General features: G+C 42.4%; 1 pseudogene; it reads right to left on the bottom strand.

Annotated features, from left to right (window-relative positions):
• Window positions 1-15,632: 15,632 nt before the first annotated feature.
• On the bottom strand, window positions 15,633-16,951 carry LOC142863869 (cAMP-responsive element modulator pseudogene; annotated as a pseudogene).
• Window positions 16,952-19,193: the final 2,242 nt, after the last annotated feature.

The raw sequence follows: 19,193 nt of genomic DNA, 5'->3' as shown, positions 1-19,193 counted from the left end.
AACACACTGTGCTCAATAGCTGACATTAGAACTTATTACTCTCATAAGTTCACACCCCAGAAAGGATTCCACTGGATTGTGTTTGCTGCTAAGTCCACGGACTCTCTATGCCACATCTGCACAAAGCACAAAACCATCCACACAGCACCTTCCTAAGTGTGGTCTCATAGACTTCTTATTTTGCCCTTATTATACCATTTCACTTATGTGGAAATTAGAATAAAAACACTTGACCAAGGCTAACAATCTAGCGAGTGGTGGAGAATGGATTTGAGCTCAGGTTCATTCTGGACCCTCTTTTTCCCTTTCCATAACACCAAGCTGCCAAAAGTAGAAATAAAATCAAAAAGCTAGGGACTAGGTTGATTAGACGTTTGACTCATGGCCAGGGAGAAGTGCTTTAAGATATTAGGAGAAGGATGAACAAGTTTCTCTCTCTGTAAAAACAGGAGGTTTAGACCTCAGCACTCAGGTGGGGTTCTTGCAAGGTTTCAATAAGGTCAGTTCAGGCAAAAGCTTTTGGGAACTACAGTGAAAGCTCCATGAGCGCAGAAATGTTTCCTGTTTTGTTCACAGGTAAATCCCAAGTATCTAGATGGCTTGCAGTAAATTCTTTCTAAAAGCCTTGGATTGAATGAGTGTGTGTCGTTATTATTATTGTCCGTGGTCTTGGAGGTGCCGTTGCTGTTATTATTATCAGCAAAGCGCTAGACACATGTATGAACTGGGGGTCTCACAATCTGAGGGGCTCGTCTACCCACCAACATCACCGTCTGTGAACCAGCTCCGAACACCTCTCGACTAAGTGCAGTGGGGAGATCTGGCGTTAGAAGCAGCTCTGTAATTACTCTGGGGGATTTAAGACTAATGAGGAGGTAATACCAGTACAAAGAAAGAGATGAAACCTTTTGGCCTTTCATTAACCTTTCAGATCTCTTACTTCAGTCTGTCTACCTAGACAGTGAAGACTTATTTGAGATTTCCTGGATGCTGAAAAGAAAAAGAAGTAAGTGGGAATTAGGAAATTCAGGGAATTGACTGAAATTTATCCAGGAGAAAGGGGCTAAACATATTACACGAATTTTAACACAGAAGCTCTGGGTTAAGATTGGGCTCCAGGAGTGGTTCTCTGTCTGCCACCATGGGGTTATAAGCAGGCTGACACCTGGGAAAATGAGGTTGAGGATATACTGCATGTTGTCATCAGTTTACCCTATAATCTCAATACTGATGGTCATTACAGACCCAGTCTGGTTCTTTCTCTTGGATTTCTTTGTTCAGGTTAGGGGATGAGAATAGAAAAGAAGGCAGTATCTTCAGGGGTTCATATGGCCTGGCTTGATTTCCTCCAAGGACTTCTCTGGCACAACCAGCAGCCTCTTCCTTGAGGGAAAAGAATATCCCTTTCCCATCTTCATTTGAGGAACCTCTGGACGTCTCCTGCAGAGAGCTCAGGAGAGAGGCCGGGCGGGTGCTAAGAGGTTTGCACTCTCATCCGGCTTGTGAATCTCAGGAACCTTCCTGTCCATCCTTATCCCTTAGGAACACAGAGATGGCTTTGCTCCTTGTAAATATGTTTTTTTCTTTAACAAGTAACAGCCAGAGAAAGCAAACACATCCCTAGCTTGCTATTTCAGCCCACAAGTCAAGACCTCCATTAACAATGCCTTCTTTCTAAAACAACCAAACCACAGAAGATTGCTTCTCTCTCAGAGAATGTCCTGTGATTGCACAAGCTGCTAAAGGCTGCTGTCCTTCAATGCCAGGTACCGGGGAATGTAGCGGAGTGGATGACAGGCAGACTGGCTGGAGAAGGGGGAGGTGGGGGTGACAGATAGGACTCAACACCCTCCTCCTCCTGTGAGAGGCTGAGCCAGGGGGATGGGATAGAATATTCTTTTACTCTTCAAACACTTTTTTTTTCATTGTGCGGTCAGGTGACCTTATTCATTAATTCATATTCTCCCCTGAAGACTATTGAATATTTAAGCCAGGGACCCGAGATGTGCCCAGTGATTTCATATCAGGGTTATATCCGGCTTAATTTCCTCTTACAAGGACTTCTCTGACATAACCAGCAGCCTCTTCCGTGTTCCTGGACTGCCCCACCATTCACTGCCACGCAGACACGGCAATCTGCTCCTGCCCACAGCCACAGCATGCCGAGCTTACTCTGTTCCTGCTGGCCAAGGCCGTTTGATTTGTTCATTTATTGAGAAGGAATTTAGATTTGAATTTGCAGGTGGAAGAAACTCTCTCCTAACTAAAAAATAATGATAATTAGAAAAATTAATTGATTAATAATAATAATAATAAAATGCTGGGCACAGTGGCTCACGCCTGGAATGCTAGCATCCTGGCAGGCCAGGACAGGCGGATCATTTGAGCTCAGGAGTTCGAGACCAGCCTGAGCAAGAGTGAGACCCCCATCTCTACTAAAAATAGAAAGAAATTAGCTGGACAACTAAAAATATATAGAAAAAATGAGTCGTGCATGGTGGTGCATGCCTGTAGTCCCAGCTACTCGGGAGGCTGAGGCAGAAGGATCTCTTGAGCCTGGGGAGTTTGAGGTTGCTGTGAGCTAGGCTGACGCCACAGCACTCTAGGCCAGGCAACAGAGTGAGACTCTGTCTCAAAAACAACAACAACAACAAAGAAAAACAACTTGCGTGAAATCATCTCCAACACTGACCCAATCTTCCTGCAAGGGCTGGGATATCAGACTGGTGACAAAGCAGTTTCTTTTACATCTCAAAATTTCCATGTTGTTTCCTGGTATCGAAAAACAGTTGATTTCAAGTGGGAAGATTGAGGGCTGAAGGCCTGGGTTCTAGCTCCTTCTTCCCTGCTCACTAGCCGAGTGCTTTCATTCAGGAAGCCTAAATTATAACTGATTAGCTCCTCATCTTTAAAATAGGGATAATGATTATGCAAAATTCACAGGGCTGATGGTGAGAATTAAATGTGATAATATTTGTAAAAGTGTTTTATACAACACTATGAGCGTAAGACATATTATTCGTGCTGGCTGGAGGCAGATGTCTCGACAGAAAATCTCTGGAGGTTGCTCCCAATATAAACATTCTATGATTCTTCCGGCCATTTAGTCAGCGTGGAGATAAATGGCTGCAGCTGCTACCCTTAGCAACCGGCCTTCTTCGCCGCGGGCTGCTGTTCGCGACTCTGGCCACTAGGTGGCACCTCCTTTTGAAATCTCTCCCCCTTTCCCAAGTGCATCTTGCATCCTTTCAGAAGCAAGAAGTATCAAAGACAGGGATTTAATCAACACGGGGGTACTTTGGAGTGTTGTCTCCTCCGCAATGACGGAAATCCTTTGCAAGGATCAAAAGAACTCTTGAATTGAAGAAACATGCATAAATTAAACACACCCCTCTTTCTGGCTTGCTCTCTGCTATCTTACTGCTATCTCTCAGTAAGAAGATGACACTGTCAGATGACACTGTCCATTGTAATGTGTCCAGAAAAACTGTTTGAGCCATTTCAAGGGAACTGGGAGAAGAAAATAGCAGCTTTTTCTTAACTCTGTGGGAAAGAATGGTATGAAGAAAAATACCTGCAAAGCCCCTTTCTTTTCTCCGTGACTAGAAATATATCTAATCTCACTGCCAACACCCTCTTAATCAGAAAGCCCCTACTCACACTCCCCCACAACATGCCCATAGCCTGAGCTCAGAACAAGAAATTTAGTAACAAGCCCATGGAGCTCTAAGAGTTTGCACTCAACGTTAGACAAAAGGAGACTTCAAGGAGTTATAGAAAGAATACAGAGCTGGCAATGGGGATACTGAGGCACTTTCCAGGCAGTCTGCATGCCAGCTGCACGACCGCGGGTAAAATTCCTTTCTCTCTCTACAAAGAAAACAATTTGAGTAAGGGGATGATTAAAATCCCCTTCACGGGCTCAAACTGTGAAATTGCAGAGCTGCATGGGTGGGTCATGTATCAGATACGTAACATTGACTTTCGTCTGCCTGTTGCCTCATCAGGGCACTTGATGAGAAAAAGACCATTTAAGAAACACACATCCATTTATTTATTACACTCTGCCCTTTTCCAAAGAGTTCAGATAAAGCCACTGGTTTTGCTCTTCTTGGTTCTTCTGCACAGATTACAATGGAGAGTGATGAATATCCACTCATGTTTTATTATTACTGACAGTGACTAAAGACAAGCAAGAACAGTGGTATGTTTAATTTATTCATGTTCCTTAAATGCCTTTGGTCCTCGTTAGTCTTTGCGTATGCACTGTAAATTCCCCAAGGCGGGGTTCCCACCTTCAGTCTTCAGTCTGTCCTCCTTTCTCCTCCCCTTTCCATATGGACCCCAATGCGGGGCTGTGCTCTGTGGTTACTCAGTAAATGCAATTGACTGACTGACATCCATCAGAGGGAAAAACACTTAATCTAGATAAAAGCTTTCCTGTTTAGTATAACATTCATAATGATAATAGCTAATAATAATAACAGCTAATATTGATTGAACATTAGGAGATAAACAAAATCAGGACAGAGATGTTCATCTGCTTTGTCCACCGCTGTATCCAAGAGACCAGAATAATATTTGGGACATCAAAGACACTTGATAGATATTTGTTTAATAATAAACCAATGAGTGCTTACTATGGGCTTTGCTTCACAGTTTGTCTTGAGCGGCGTTACTATTATTTCCTCCACATCAGGAATGAAAGAACTAAAACTAAGGAAATGGAAGCAACCTGCCAAGTTCTCATGGCTACCATGGGCAGCGCTGGGATTCAGACCAGCTTGTCCGGTCCCCAAATCTACCTTAAACATAAAGCGTCTAAACACTCTGAAGCCAACTTGTCATTTCCTCTGATAACGTATCTGAGGTGAGAATCTGCACCGTTCTTTTGTAACCCCTTAACAATGTCTTTCCCTCAAGACAGCAGAGCAGGGACCTATCTTTTCCCAGATGTTCCAAATGCACACAGGCAGGAGGGAAAAGCCCCTGTCGCTCTGGAAAGAAACTGTCAGCAGGAGTCAATTAGTAAGTTTGGGTACTAGATGGCAAAAAGCAGGTTAGCATGTGCCTCACTAAGGACATGTGTTAGGATGAAGCATGGATTGAGTGCTTCTTGTGTGTTGATTAAAGGATGGAGGGGGAATCTTACTGCAGATGGCTGTAAGAGAAAGAACCTAGGCCTACAGGGAGGGGTTGGAAATGGCCATGATGGGAGCACCCAGGTGTGATTGGTTTTCTCTCTACAATTCATGTATTTGTTCTACAGATATGTGATGACCACCTACTTAGGTCATCGGTAGGCTCAGTGCTGGGGCTACAGCTGTGAACAAGGCAAACCTCCCTGCCCATATTATGGAGCTTAGGTGCTCCTGGCACACCCCATATTACAAGCAGACTCACGTCTCTCTCTTAGTCCTGCTATCCAAGGTTGAAGGGAAACTACTGAAGGGTTTGCAGGGATCTTCCCAAACCTGAAAATAAAAAAAGTGTGAGTTGAATTCTCTCCTCTCAATTATTTCCGATACATTGAAATAACTCCCATAAATTATATGCATCCTGACTTTATTCCACTTTTTTCCTTTTCTAGTCTTTCCTAGGATGGGGAAAATAGACTCTGTGAAGCACTAAGAATGCAAAAATCAAATCGGATATTCTAAGACTATTTTATTAGAGCTAACTTGCACACAAGGAGAGTAATCACATGTTCATTGCCAACGCTCTTCAACAAACTGTAAACCTGGTGTTGAAAGAGGCCTTAGAGGTGATGGATTTTGACTTTTCTATTTTATAAATGAGTCTACTGAAGCCTAGAGAGGAACAAGACTACTTTATCAAGGTCACAGAGACAGTTTGAGTAATAGATCTAGTATTAGGTCTCATATTACCTGATCCAGAATGACACAATTGCAAGGTGTAGGTGCAAAGGCCAGAAAGAAACTTTAGGGGGAGAAAGCAGTGGAAATGACCTCAAATGTGCTGGATATTAACCGTATGACTTGCCAAAGCTGAAATTGATTCTTCCATCAAAATAGGCAGTCAGTACACTCATGGCATCCCTTCCCAGGGCCTCCACATCCATCCGGCAGGACTGCAAGACCCCAAATGTGCCTGTAGGTACTCACTGTCCTCATCACCACATGCCTAGGCCAACAGCCACCTCCAGAAGTGTCTCAAAGCTTCCACCCTCTCCATATTTGCATGGAGTTCATCACAAAAGCCCATTATCTAGTCATTTCCCGTCTTCACACCTGCCAAGAGACTATGCTGTCTCTCAGATCAAATCTAATCTTCAGAGTCTGATATCCAAGGGCTGACTCAGCCCTCGTCAAATACCTTCCTGTCATCGGCAGACACTGTGGTTGCTGTTAGCATTGTTGCCTCTAATTTGCCCCCACGCCCTGCGAGTTCAGTGTGAGCTGAGTGCTGTTTGCTAAGTATATCTGGTTCTTCTCTTTCTGAACATAGCATAAGGTCATACTTTCTTAAGTCCCTTGAAGTAAAGCACAGCTAACTGGAAAGGAAGATGAACAAGCTCGTGGTTCACAGGGCAACTGCCCCTTGGACCCAGGATGGGCACGAAGCCCACGAGGAAAAGACACCTTTTATGAAAGAGAAGATTCCAGGGATTGTTTGTGACTACAGCATACTCTAGCCTATCCTGACGGATACGGCTGTTTTTACTAACCCCATTTTACAAAGCAGGACCCTGAGGTTCAGGAAGTTCTTATAAGTTGCTCGAGAGTTTATGCATCCAGTAATTAATAGAGTGAGGATTGAACTTTAAGCCCTGGTGTGTCTGACTTATGATCCTTCCACCATAAAGAGGTGTCTATCCATCCAGCCTGGGCCTACAATTGGCCACTCTGCCTTTAATCTCTTATGATATTATTTATTCAAATATTTATTGTTGTCTTTTCTAAGTACCACTTTGATGATGTTTTTCACTGACTTAGAAACCTGCAAGGCTCTCTTTTGTCTCTAGAGTTAATGGAAGAGAATAATAGGAAATATGAAGCAAGGTCCTTTCTCTCTAACAGCTGCTTGCTGCTGCCTTGACTTCTGAGCTAACAGGATGAGCCAAGAGAAGGGATGGGGCCACACTATAGATTCCTTTGCCTTCTGGCTCCAGGGTTTCTAAGGATGAACCAGATTTTTGAAGTCATTTTTATTTTCCATACCCATACTCACTCTTCAGAATATATCAGGAGAAGCCATCTCCATCTCATTGTAGGGAAAAATCAACTCTGGAACTTTCTCAGCCTCCTTAGTCACTCACTATACGAATTGTTTTCTTCTCTATTTCCCGTGAGACCAGAGATGGCCCAGCTCTCACCTGCAAGGGAGTTCCCAAAAGACAGATCAAATCCACTTGGATAGGTTCCGCCATTCAGCCGTACACCCTGGGTTAGGTTCTGATTTCCCATGGCACCTGCGTGCTCCCTCGGAATATTTCTCGGCATTGATATTTACAGAAAAACAATAAACATAACCCACATTGGCACACATATTGATCTCCAGATTTCACTGACATTTACGAATAAGTGATGGATTGCCTTTTGTGTGAGGCTGGCTGAGCTGGCCTGCGTGGCCTATACATAATTTACTTTTGATTAAAGGAGTGCTTCAACATCAAGATTCTGTTTGGGAGCACGAGGCAGGATCGATACGTTTATGACACAAACTTTCAAACAATGTACTCTGAGCAAGAAGGCTCTGCAGTCAATTCATCTCAGATTTAGTGGGGGGCAGGGGCAAAGGAAGAAAGGACTGGGGCTTTTCTTGTCCAGTGTTTTGCATGTTTTTGCCCAAACCTGCAAGGGGTAGAATTTATCTTACGGACTATATCAGACACTGTAGTAAGATAGATCTGGTGTCTGCATTTATGGGCCTTGCCATCTAGTGTGGGTAGGGTGTACGACCATTAATTAATTATAATAAAAATGCTTTTCAGGATGATATTAACTAATAATTACCATTTATTGAGGGATCACTATGCATCGGGAATTTTGGTGAGTACCTTTAATGCATTATCTCATTAACTTTTACAAAATGCAATGAATTAGGCATTGTTATCTTCTTTCTTTGAAATTTTTACTCCAGGAATTCCATCCTAACTGAAAAGATGATCAATATTTAAGTTTGCCTTCTATTCAAATGCCCCACTCACAATCGCTTGGATATTTTATGTTTTCCTCTATGTGCTTGAATTTTAATGCCAACATATCTACCTTAGTCTCTTCCATCTCCAAAGATAAGCCCGAGAAACTTCAGCTTCCAAACCATTCTAGGTTCCAAAAGCCCAATCTCTGTAGAGCTTTCTGTGGCTGCCTTTGGTGCTGCAGCCATTTGCCCCCCTTTTCCCTGCTGAACCCCAACTCACAAGCCCTCACTGTGTCTATAGCTCATTGAGGATTTACTTAGTAGCAAACAAGTTCCAATCCCTGCTCTCTAAACCAGAGCCATCCTTCCTTGGCGTTCTGTACTTAATGCTGCAGATATGGCAGTCATTAAAGCAGAATTTAGACTTCCATTAGCAAAGTTTATGGCTTTCTCTTTCGCAACTTCCATATGGAAGTGTCATTTCTTTAGGCTGAGCAAGGAAATTCTGATTGGCAGACGCTGTCTTCAAACAAGAGACGTCAACACGAAGTGTAAACCATTGCCGTTTGCATGTTACGGTCACTGTGCGGCTTCACTGTCCACCTTAGTGGAAGGACCAGAGCAGGAAGAACTGTGAGAGGGTGTAGGAGCCCCTCACCTGCACCAGGGCCAGTAGTGGGAGTGGGCAAGAGAGCTAGCGTTTATTGCTGTGTGCCACGTATCAGATCCTGTGCTACGGGCTTTATATTTATCTTATTCATTCCTCCCAAAACATTCGAGAAAGGATATCTCTGTTGCTATTTTTTTAAATTTGAAAACTGAGTCCCAGCGAGATTAAGCAGTTTGTCCAAGATCACTTGTTCAAATAGGGAAAGAGCCAGATTTCAGAACCAAGCCTAAAAAGCTATTAAGCTCCTCCACTGATGCGCCCCTCCCCCACCTCACTCCACCCACCCACACTCATGGGGAGATGGTGGGGGCTGGTGACCCAGGCCTAAGGGCCTCATCTGGAGTCCTCAAAATGTGGGGGCCCAGCCCATCAGCATCACCTGAGACTTGCTAGACATGCAAATTTTTGAGTCCTATCCGCAGACCACCTGAAGCTGAGACTCCAGGGCATAGGGCCCACAGAACCAGTTTTATCAAGTCCCTCAGGCAGGCTAATGTTTGAAAACCTTTGGTTTTCACTCTTTGAAGCTCAGTGGGCATTAATCATCATTTCTTTGCACATCAAGAGAGAAATGGAAAACTTCCTCTGTCTGAAAATTGGAACTAGGTGGGAAGATTCTAGCTGAGCTAGAAATTTAAACTAGGGTTCTTGACATTTGTCCTGGTGGAGGAGAAATGTTGAAGTAGACCCTGCCTGGAGGGTGAAGAATGGTGGCTGACACCATTGTGAGTCAGGAAACTCAGAGAGGAGGGACCAAGAAAGAATATGTTCAACCAGTGAGAGAGTTTTTTATTTATTTATTTATTTATTTTTTTTAATTTTAGCGTATTATGGGGGTACAAGTGTTAAGGTTACTTATATTGCCCATACCCCCCTCAACCCTCGAGTCCATCAAGTTATGAGTGGATTAATATAATGTGGTATGTGTAAACCATGGGATACTACTCAGCTTTAAGAAACAACGGTGATATAGCACCTCTTGTATATTCCTGGATACAGCTAGAACCCATTCTACTAAATGAAGTATCTCAAGAATGGAAAAACAAGCACCACATGTGCTCACCAGCAAATTGGTATTAACGGATCAACACCTAAGTGGACATATAGGAGTAACATTTATCGGGTGTCAGGAGGGTGGGCGGGGGTAGGAGGGGATGGGTATATACAACCACAACGAGTAAGATGTGCAATGTTTGGGGGATGGACATGCTTGAGAGAGTTTTAATAATAGCAGTTTTCTTAGTATAACGGGTTAGGACTGAGGCCAGCTGGTCGAAATCCTATGGTGTGTTCAGAATCAGAAAAGTAGTCATGCTTCCGTCCTATCCTCCAATTATTTTCATCCTTAAATTTTAAACAAAGTTATCTTATAAATGTTAGCCTTGCCTTTCTATTTAAGGGAGTCAAGAGAAAAGCATTTCCCCACTTTGGGCTGGATGTTCATGATTCACACAAGGTCCTGGGAAAAGGACAGTTGGCTGAATCAGAGTGAGAAACCTGGGGATTCTGCTTGCTTTCTCATGGAGTGTCTTCTTATCAGCTTTCTCTCTCTTCACATGGTGTCTATGTGTGTGTTTTGCAGGATGGTTGGGAAGATGGGCATGTTTGTGCTTTATTTTCTTAATGCACATGTTCCTTAGAAACCGATCTGGCTGTGGAAAGTGAAGACCATTAACAGAACAAAGATTAAGACCCAGGCAAGGCAATTCTAAGGAATTTAGGGTACACAGCTTAAAAACAACCCATCTATTTGGGCATCAATATCTCAGATACTAACAGTTTTAATATCTGATTAAAACCATATCAAATATAGCCATAAATTCACAAGCACATACTCATGCACACATTCTATAAGTCCTGCTTCCTTTCTTGAAGCCTTGAAAGGGAGAAGGTTTCACAGAGATGCTGTAACTGCAGGACCAGCCCACACTAGCCCTACTCTGTTGGTTGCAGAATGTAGAGTTTTCTCGTAGGTGTAGCAGAGCCATGACTGCAAGTCACGTAGCTCAGCCATGTGCAATGGAAACAACTTTGACCACTCAAGACCAACATTTCCTCCCTGAGGACCAAGAAGATCAGGGCATGACTGAAACTTGAATGCTGAAACTCTTTCAGAGGCGAGGGGTCCATTCACCCAGGAAGATCTGGTGCTGAAATCCATCATTCCACACTTTAACATAAATGACTGAGTTTAAAGCCCTTCAATCAAAAACTGCATCACCAGCATTTGTCACATACCACCCCATCCTCCCCTAACCCAGAGACAGATCTGAGCCTTCTTTCCTGTCTCCTTGCCAGGCAACTTTGCAACCAAGACTTTTCTTTTCTGGAGAACTAGAGTCATAGTATCAGCTTCTATATACATCCAGAAGCAAGACCATTGCTCAGTCACAAGGCAGGTGGGTTTAATGGGGCAGCCATTAATGGGGCAGACTGCAGCCTGTCCCTGCAGTGTTCCCTGGAGAATTATTTTACCGAATAATTTTTTTAAAGCTACAAGTGAGATCATATCATTCCTTCCTCAGACATCTTTAATGGTCACGATCTTCAAAATAAAGTCTGAATTATTATACATGATACACACTGCATATCCTGCACCATCTGATCCTTGATCCTGCCTCATGCTGCAACCACAGAGGATAACTAGCCAGTGCATTCCCCAAACACTTGACTCCTTCGTGCTTGCTAGGCTTTGCCCATGCTGCTCCCTAAGGCTAAATGTTCTGCCCGTCTTTCTTCTTCTGTCTATCGAAATGCTGTCCAGTTGTCAAGACTCTTCTACAATACTGCCTTTGAGCTTGTTTCCTTTCCTGATCTCCCTCAGGCAGGATGAATTGCTTTACCATTCCATTTCCCTTGGTGTTGTTGCATTTGACTCCCAACTTCACCTCTTACTAGTTTGTAGATAAGCAGGTGATTAAACTCATCTGATAATCAAGTTTTGGCCATTTGCATTATTTCTGCCTCCTCTAAGTATTGTGCAGATGAAATGGGCTAATGTATGTGACACACCTAGCACAGTGCAGTTAAGCTTTCCTTCCTCTCCCTGTCTTGTTCCTCTATGGTATTTTTGTCCACTCTGGCCACCAATTTGCTTAACTCTTGGCCAGGCTGTCATCCCTTCAAAACTGAGAGTCCCTGAATGGCAGAGGTTGCCGTATTTGGCATTATTTCCCCAGAATGCATTGTACAGTGTCCAACATTCAGGCTGGTATTTTAGAGATGCTTGTAAATGTGTATCTATATAAACCCTAAATCCACCTTAGCACCATCGGTGATTACTTTCTTTGCTCACTTGCTGATTTACTGAATTGCCCAGACACTTTTCCCAGCAATGATGGGTGGGAGCTAAGGAATCACCCTGCAGTTGATTATATCGTTCATGCTTTCAGCTTCCTCCCCATAAGTACACAATATACATCTCCATCTTCTCTCAGCCTCCCTGCTTTATTTATAGGCTTTTCTTGTGACTTGCTCTGGATAGTGGATCAGGAGTCACTATGAAAGGTACACTCCCAAGCACAAGTATTAAATGCACTTGGTCGGCTGGTCTTGGACTGTTCCTCCATGACAATGGTGTCTCAGACAGTGGCTGCTCCTTTAGCCTGGCTTCTGAATGAGAAGATAGCCGAAGCTGAGCTCAGCAAACTCATAGCAGCTCACGATCCTAAAGAAACATGAAAATGCAAGAATCATTGCTGTTGTATGGCCCTTAGAAATTGGAATTGGTACTGCAGCAAAAGCCATAAGCAGGGTCTGCTCTGGTCCAGGCATTCAGACTTGCTAGGCCCTTGCTCCCAAATTCCCTTCTCTCTGAGATCTGCTTTTATAAAGCTCTATACCTAAATGGCAGCATGTACTGTAACTAAATGTGACTATAAAGAGGGAAAAGTTATAATGTTGTTTCAGAAAATTGTTGTTCTCATTACCTACTTTATTGCCATATGTTCTAATCTAAAGCACTACGATGTGGGGAATTATGGTGACACGAAGATGAAGTAATGCTCTGGCTAATGACACCCCCCAAATATTTATTCTGGTTCCCTCCCCAGCAGTGCCCACATGCGTAATTGATGCCAGCTTCCTCAATTAGAAGTCCGGGGCATAAAGAAAATGAGGACGAGGCCGTTTGCATTTCTGAAACTTGACAAGGAAAGATTGAAATCTTTTACGAGTTCTCCCCCGTCATCTGTGGAATGTGGCACTCACATATTTCATTTTCTCGGGGGAAAAAATAGTGTTTGCATTATTTGGAGAAAATCATTACGGATGCAACTAGTCAGCAGCCGTGGTGGGCCCTGGTACATTACCATTTCTGAGTTATGTTTTGTATTTGGCCTTCTCTACATACTCTTTCGTTTTTTTTTTACAGATTGTGCATCGGGCAAGGGATGAAACACAGCAGCTAGAGGTGCACAGGACACAGTAACATGGAGAAGCACTTCTTGCAGACTACAGATCATGGAGACGAGTGAATTGGGGCCTCCTGGAGTAGAAAACCCAGCCATCCAAACCTTCATTCAATTGCAGCCAAATCCCCTCCCCCTCTTTCCCCGCAGATGCCCTTACCCCTGATCTGGGTGAACCCTCAGGGGAAAAAAAGGTGGCCCAAGAGGAGAGAGGCTTTTCACATGGTTTTGCCATTAAGGGAAACTACTGCCATTATCTTAAGGGAACTACTGCCTTTTTTGTGACATCTGTGTTATGTGTGCTGGGTAACAAAGATGAAGGCCCATATTTGGAAGAGGAAGCATTGTGGCATTGTATGAGCTTGTGAGGTTTGTATATGTGACTTACTGGGCACAATAGGCATTCAAACAATGCTATTTGCTGAGTTGCTTTCTAACATTATTTTATAATGAAAGGGTTCTTGTGTTTGTTGTTTGCTTGTTTTTGTTTTTAGGGTCCCCCTTTTTTTTTTGGAAAAAAATAAAGCTAAGAGCTAGCACTCTACTATCCCATACCACCTGTGCTAACTTCAATCTTGGCACTGATCACATTGTACTATAATTACAAACCCATCTGCCTCCACTGCTCAGCGGTGACCCCCTAGAGGATAGAAAGGTTGTTCTGATTTACTACTGTGGCTCCAGTGCCTAGTTAGCAGCATCTAGAACACAGCAGTCATTCAGTAAATGATTGCCAAATAAGTAAAAGAAAGAATGAATGAATGGACTTAGCCAATGCACACTCTCAGGTAGTGGTGGAGCTGACATTTGGAACCAGGTGGGTCTGACAACAAAAGCCATTCTGTTTCCACTACAGATCCTCTGAAAACTTTTATTGGAATCCAAAAAGGGGACATTTAAGGTTCCCACATAAGGCCAGGTAGCATGTCCAAAAAGGCATTTGGTTCATTTTCCTGCTTCAAGTGGCTAACCATGCTATACTAAAAGATCAGCATGAAATCAAGTGTGTAAAAATGCATAACAATTGTGGGTTGATTAGCTTCTGTTTCATTAGTTCTTGAGTACCAATAACATGATCCAGTGGAAATTACCTTTAGTGTCCTCCTTTTAAATCTATGTCCTCTGAGTCCAAGTGGACTTCGGAGACGCTGCGACTTGATTTGCCCAAGATCACACATAAACTGTGTTTCAAATTTGAAGAGCCTGTCTCCAAATTTCATGTTTCTGTCCATATATTATGTAGCATGGGGTGAGACTAGTATGTAGGAACTACTCTGCATAGATAGGTAGGCAATCAAGAAGAATTTTAAATGCCGAGATTATTACTTTTAGAAGAGAACTTAGACTTCATCAGATCCAACCCCTTCATTGAACAGATTGGGAAACAGATGCCCAAAGAGGGGAAGAAAGTTCCCTAAAATCACACAGCCAAGATTTCCCAGTGTAAGTCACTTTCTAGTATATGAGCTCATTTCCTGCTTTGGTTTCCTCCCTCACATTCAAGATGGCCCTTTAACCTTTATTGAAGCCAACAACCTCCAGAATTCTTTTAGAGAAGACAGAAAAGCAAACCCTCTTTAACTGCTGCAGATCCATCACTAACACTTAAACAATGGTCTGCAAAGTTTGTAAACCAAGATTCATCAGTATCAATCCTACACTTGAGCACAGGAGAAGGGCAAATATGTATTCCTTTCACACCATGTTTTGCAAACAAGAAGGAGGGAAATATTCCCCAGACTTCACTCTTGGCTCTGTGCCCTGGCTCCCCCTTCTGCCTTCTTGCTAGGAGGTAAGCCCCGTTGATGGGCGTTTCAGCTCCTACCAGAGTTGCCATCCATGGCAAATTCCCAGCTGATGTGGATGTCAATGGAAGGATGAATGGAGAATTATGAGTCACCAGGCTCCATCTGTGCATCTTGGAAGCCCAGCATCAAATCTTATCCTTGTTATCTTTAATGTCACCAAAGGCCATGGAAGCATTTGCAGCAAGAGTTGGGCTGCTAATTTGGGTTTTAGTGAAAGCCACTAAAGAGAGAGTCCAGGTCATCTGTTCGTGGACCAATTTGGTATCTGCTGGGCTGATGGGAACAAACTCACTTTATGGCAGGTAAGATCAGCATCTGGAACTGCTCAAGGAAGAAGAAACTCTGATGTGGTGGAGAAGTCTTCCATTTGTCGGCCTAGGATCAATGTTTCAAATATTCTAAGCATGTCTGTTTCAGTAGTTCTAACTCAGAGAAGGTGTAACTCAGAGTTGCTGCAGTATCTCCCGGCCAGACCCAAGTCACCCTGGGTGTCATTTACACACACACACTTGGCTGCCCATGCCAAGCATTGGCATATCTGGTTTATATACTCCTATCTTGAGGACCTCAATGCATTTTTTTTTTTTTTTTTTTTTTTTTTTTTTTTTTTTGGGAAAAAAATTAGTGCTTTAATTAGAGCAAAAAGCACAGAATTAACAGTTCATTAAAATGCACAAGACTAAATGTGAATGTATCTGTTTATTTACAGCTTTCAGTGCGTAAATTTCAAATAAAATGATCTATTCAATTGCTGTAGTTTTAAAAATGAAATTATTTGTCCATTCTCTTTTAGGAAAAACTGCAGCACAAATTAACACAGTAGAGAGTAGTGAAAACAGAATTACATTTAAAACACAGTTTAGAAAACACATGGACCTCTTTTAGATTAGTAAGTATAATATGTAATTGTTGGTAACAAAAGCCAACAAGAATAAAATACAGACATTATATCTTGCATCATAAAGACAACAAAAACAAAGTTTTAAACGTTTACTAGAGATTCATATAAACATATAAATAGGAGAAACCCTTTTTAAATGTTTACCCCAGAGTTTTCTCTCTTTTTTTACTTATTTTTTTAATAAAATTTTTTATTAGAAAAAATTTATTTTTCTTATTTTTTTTCCCCAGCTCCTCACAACTGCAGACCAAAGTTGTCTTTGAGATTCAGCAATAAAAATTTTTACTTTTCAAAAGTCTACACGACAGCTGATCAGTACAAATCTCTCGCTTCTTTAACATGCACTTTCCATTCTAGGATACACAGTTTAGGTATTAATGATGCATCTGAAAGTGGAACAATTTAATGCTCAAACCCGAGTTGCTTCAACTTAACTAGAGGAGACTTAAAGCTAGCACCGTTATCGTATGGAATTGCAGCATACATACTGTATTGCCCCGTGCTAGTCTGATATATGCTAGTCGGTACTGCCATGGTAGCGATGTTAGGTGGGGTTCCTTCTTCCTCTGACTTTTCTTCTTCAATCTTGGGAACACCAGGCACATCCGAGGAAATTTCATTCAGTATTTTTCTATAAGAGGGTCTTCGTGAAAGGATTTCTCTACGTTTATGAGAATCAATTACACCTTCTGATTCTGCAGACTCATCTGTCTCTGCAATTGTTGCTACCTGAGCTAAAGTAGGGATTGAATTTTGACCAGTCTGAGTCTGCATATGGGCAGATTTGCTTTCTGCCACAGAATCTCTTACACTTCCATCCTGCCGGGACTCAATTGTTTCCATGGTCATTTGTCTTAGATTTGTCTTAATATATTTTTTCCTGCCACATTTGCTCATTATTAAGACATTTGTAATCAATGCTTTGCTCCTTTCCCGTTTTCTTCTTTGTTTATCCCGCCGCGATGGCGTTTACGTAGCGGACCTCGTCACTGATTACGGACGGGAGGAGGTGGAGACCGCCAGCCCGGCCGCCGCTCAGCAGCGGCGCCGCCGCCCAGCCTCAATGCATTTTTAATTAAAAAACAATTGATAGGACTGAAGCTCTAAATTCTCTGTTGCTGCAGGGAAAACTTACTAAGAGTTTCAGTTGTGTAGAAGGGAGGTGGAAAATATTCTTGGTTGATAAAACTATTATTATTCATTTATTCTTCGTCTCTGTGTGACTATTCCTGGACTTTCCAGTCCTTTTCTCTAACTGCAATGCTGGGAACTTACTGCCCAGGCTGAACCTATGTGGCTCAGCACCAAAGAGTTTCAACTGGCTAGTTGGCTTGCTAGGCTACAGGCCACGGTTAGGACATGAGGGAGGGAAAGGAAACTGATCTGGGAATCTGAACAATGGGATCTTATGGTAGACTGAATCACTAGTTATTCATGCCGTCCTTTTACTAGACTTATATATCCAGCCCTATGGCCACATGACTTGGAAATGTCTTCTACTAGAATGGATAAAGTATATTTTTCTGATTCACTGTGTTTTGGGTTTAGCCCATATGGCTTTATTTAGCCAATGGAATGTGAGTGGAAGCAAGAGTGCTCCTGTTCTGAGCTGAGGTCTTAAGAGGCATCTCATTTTTCTGCTTGATCTCCTGTACTCCTATGCTCCACTGGGAGAAAAACATACCCCTGGCAGATGCTGGTCCAAGCGTGAAGCAGACCTGGACCCTGGAGCCCTGCCCAGCAGAGCCCAGCTGAGATCAGCTGTCACGATTGACCTGCAGGCCTGTGAGCAAGAAATAAACTCTTATTTGAAGCTACTAATGTTTGGGGTGGTTTGTTACATAGCACAAACTGACTAATATAGCTTTATCTCAACTTTATGATAACTAGGTAACTTCAACCAAGTCATTTCTGAACCAAGACTTCAGTTTTCTCCTATGTAAGATTCAGGAGTTAAATTAGATGATTTCTAAGGCCTCTTCAAAATCTCCTAAAACCCCAGAACTTAGTGTCTGCAATGCATGGCATGAATTCCTAGAAACACCTCTCATAAATAGATGCAGTTGGTTACTAAGGAGAGCTGAACCAGAGAGTGAGTTTTTGTTTATTATTCTCATTGTTTGCTCTTCCTCACAGAGCACGTTAGATTAAAGGTGAGAATACAAATGCTACAACTGATAGTTTATAATAATTGATGTCTATTCCACTAACTCACAATATGAACTAATGTATCCACCATGTTGGTTGTTAATTTCCTCCTCAGTAAACTGCTATACTTAATAGAAATATTCTTTATGCAATATTCTTTATGCAAATTCATAAACAAAATACAAAATGTTTATCATTAAAAGAACACATTATTTTTGGTCAAAACAAAAATCATTCCCACCTAATGAGAACAATAGTAATTTCCACTTTAAGCTCCTATTAACAATAAATATTCTAAATAATTACATAGATCTCATTTAATTTCTAAGATAGTTTTTTGGAAGATAGTATTATTTTCATAGTTGAGGTAACTGAAATTTCAGAATTCTAAATGCCTCATCTCAAATTACCATCTTGTAAAAACTAGAGGCAGAGATTCGAACCCAGGTCTGTCTGACTCCAGATCTGAAGTCTGTGCTTTGGGGGGTGCTGCTACCTGCCTCAGGACCAACCCTCAGCCTACTGTCAGGTACAAGACAGGTGAGGTAGCCGTACCTTTCATTCTTACACCACACAGTGGCTGACTGATGACTGTACATTACCTCTGAAGCTTCTGAACATTTTTTCAGATATGTATAATGGGTAAAAATTTCATATCACAAACTCAAGTGCAAAAAATGACCCATTTCCACCTGATAGCAAAAAATAACAATATGGACATTTTGGTATTATCTCACAGAATTAGAATGAAACATGTTGGGAATAAACTCAGCCATATTAAGAGATCATCCTCTGTCTCCCTTTCTGCCCAGGTGCCATCTAATATTTGGAAGGGGTGGGAGTGGTGAGGTTAAAGTGGAAGGAGACATGGGATTTACCACTCACTTCCCTCCTGCCCTGCTGGCCTATGATGCCACCTGCTCTCTGGCCACTGGCTTTGATTCCTTGTGCATCGACTGCTGCTGTCCATGGTGCTGCAGTCACCTCTCAGCATGAGAATTCGCAGCTCCTCAGTGTCCTAATCCTGACTGTCAACCAACCCCCACCCCCCTTAATCTACCAGACATCCCTCAACCATTCCCACTCCTCTCCTGCAAATTCAAGAAATTCTGCATGCTTCCCTTTGCTGCTCCTAACAGAACCTGAGAGGTTAT

The sequence above is a fragment of the Microcebus murinus genome, chromosome 23, assembly GCF_040939455.1.
Source record: "Microcebus murinus isolate Inina chromosome 23, M.murinus_Inina_mat1.0, whole genome shotgun sequence".
In the NCBI taxonomy this organism is placed as follows: Eukaryota; Metazoa; Chordata; class Mammalia; order Primates; family Cheirogaleidae; genus Microcebus; species Microcebus murinus.
Note: the sequence above shows the minus strand (reverse complement) of the source record. Positions and strands in the feature narration are given on the sequence as shown.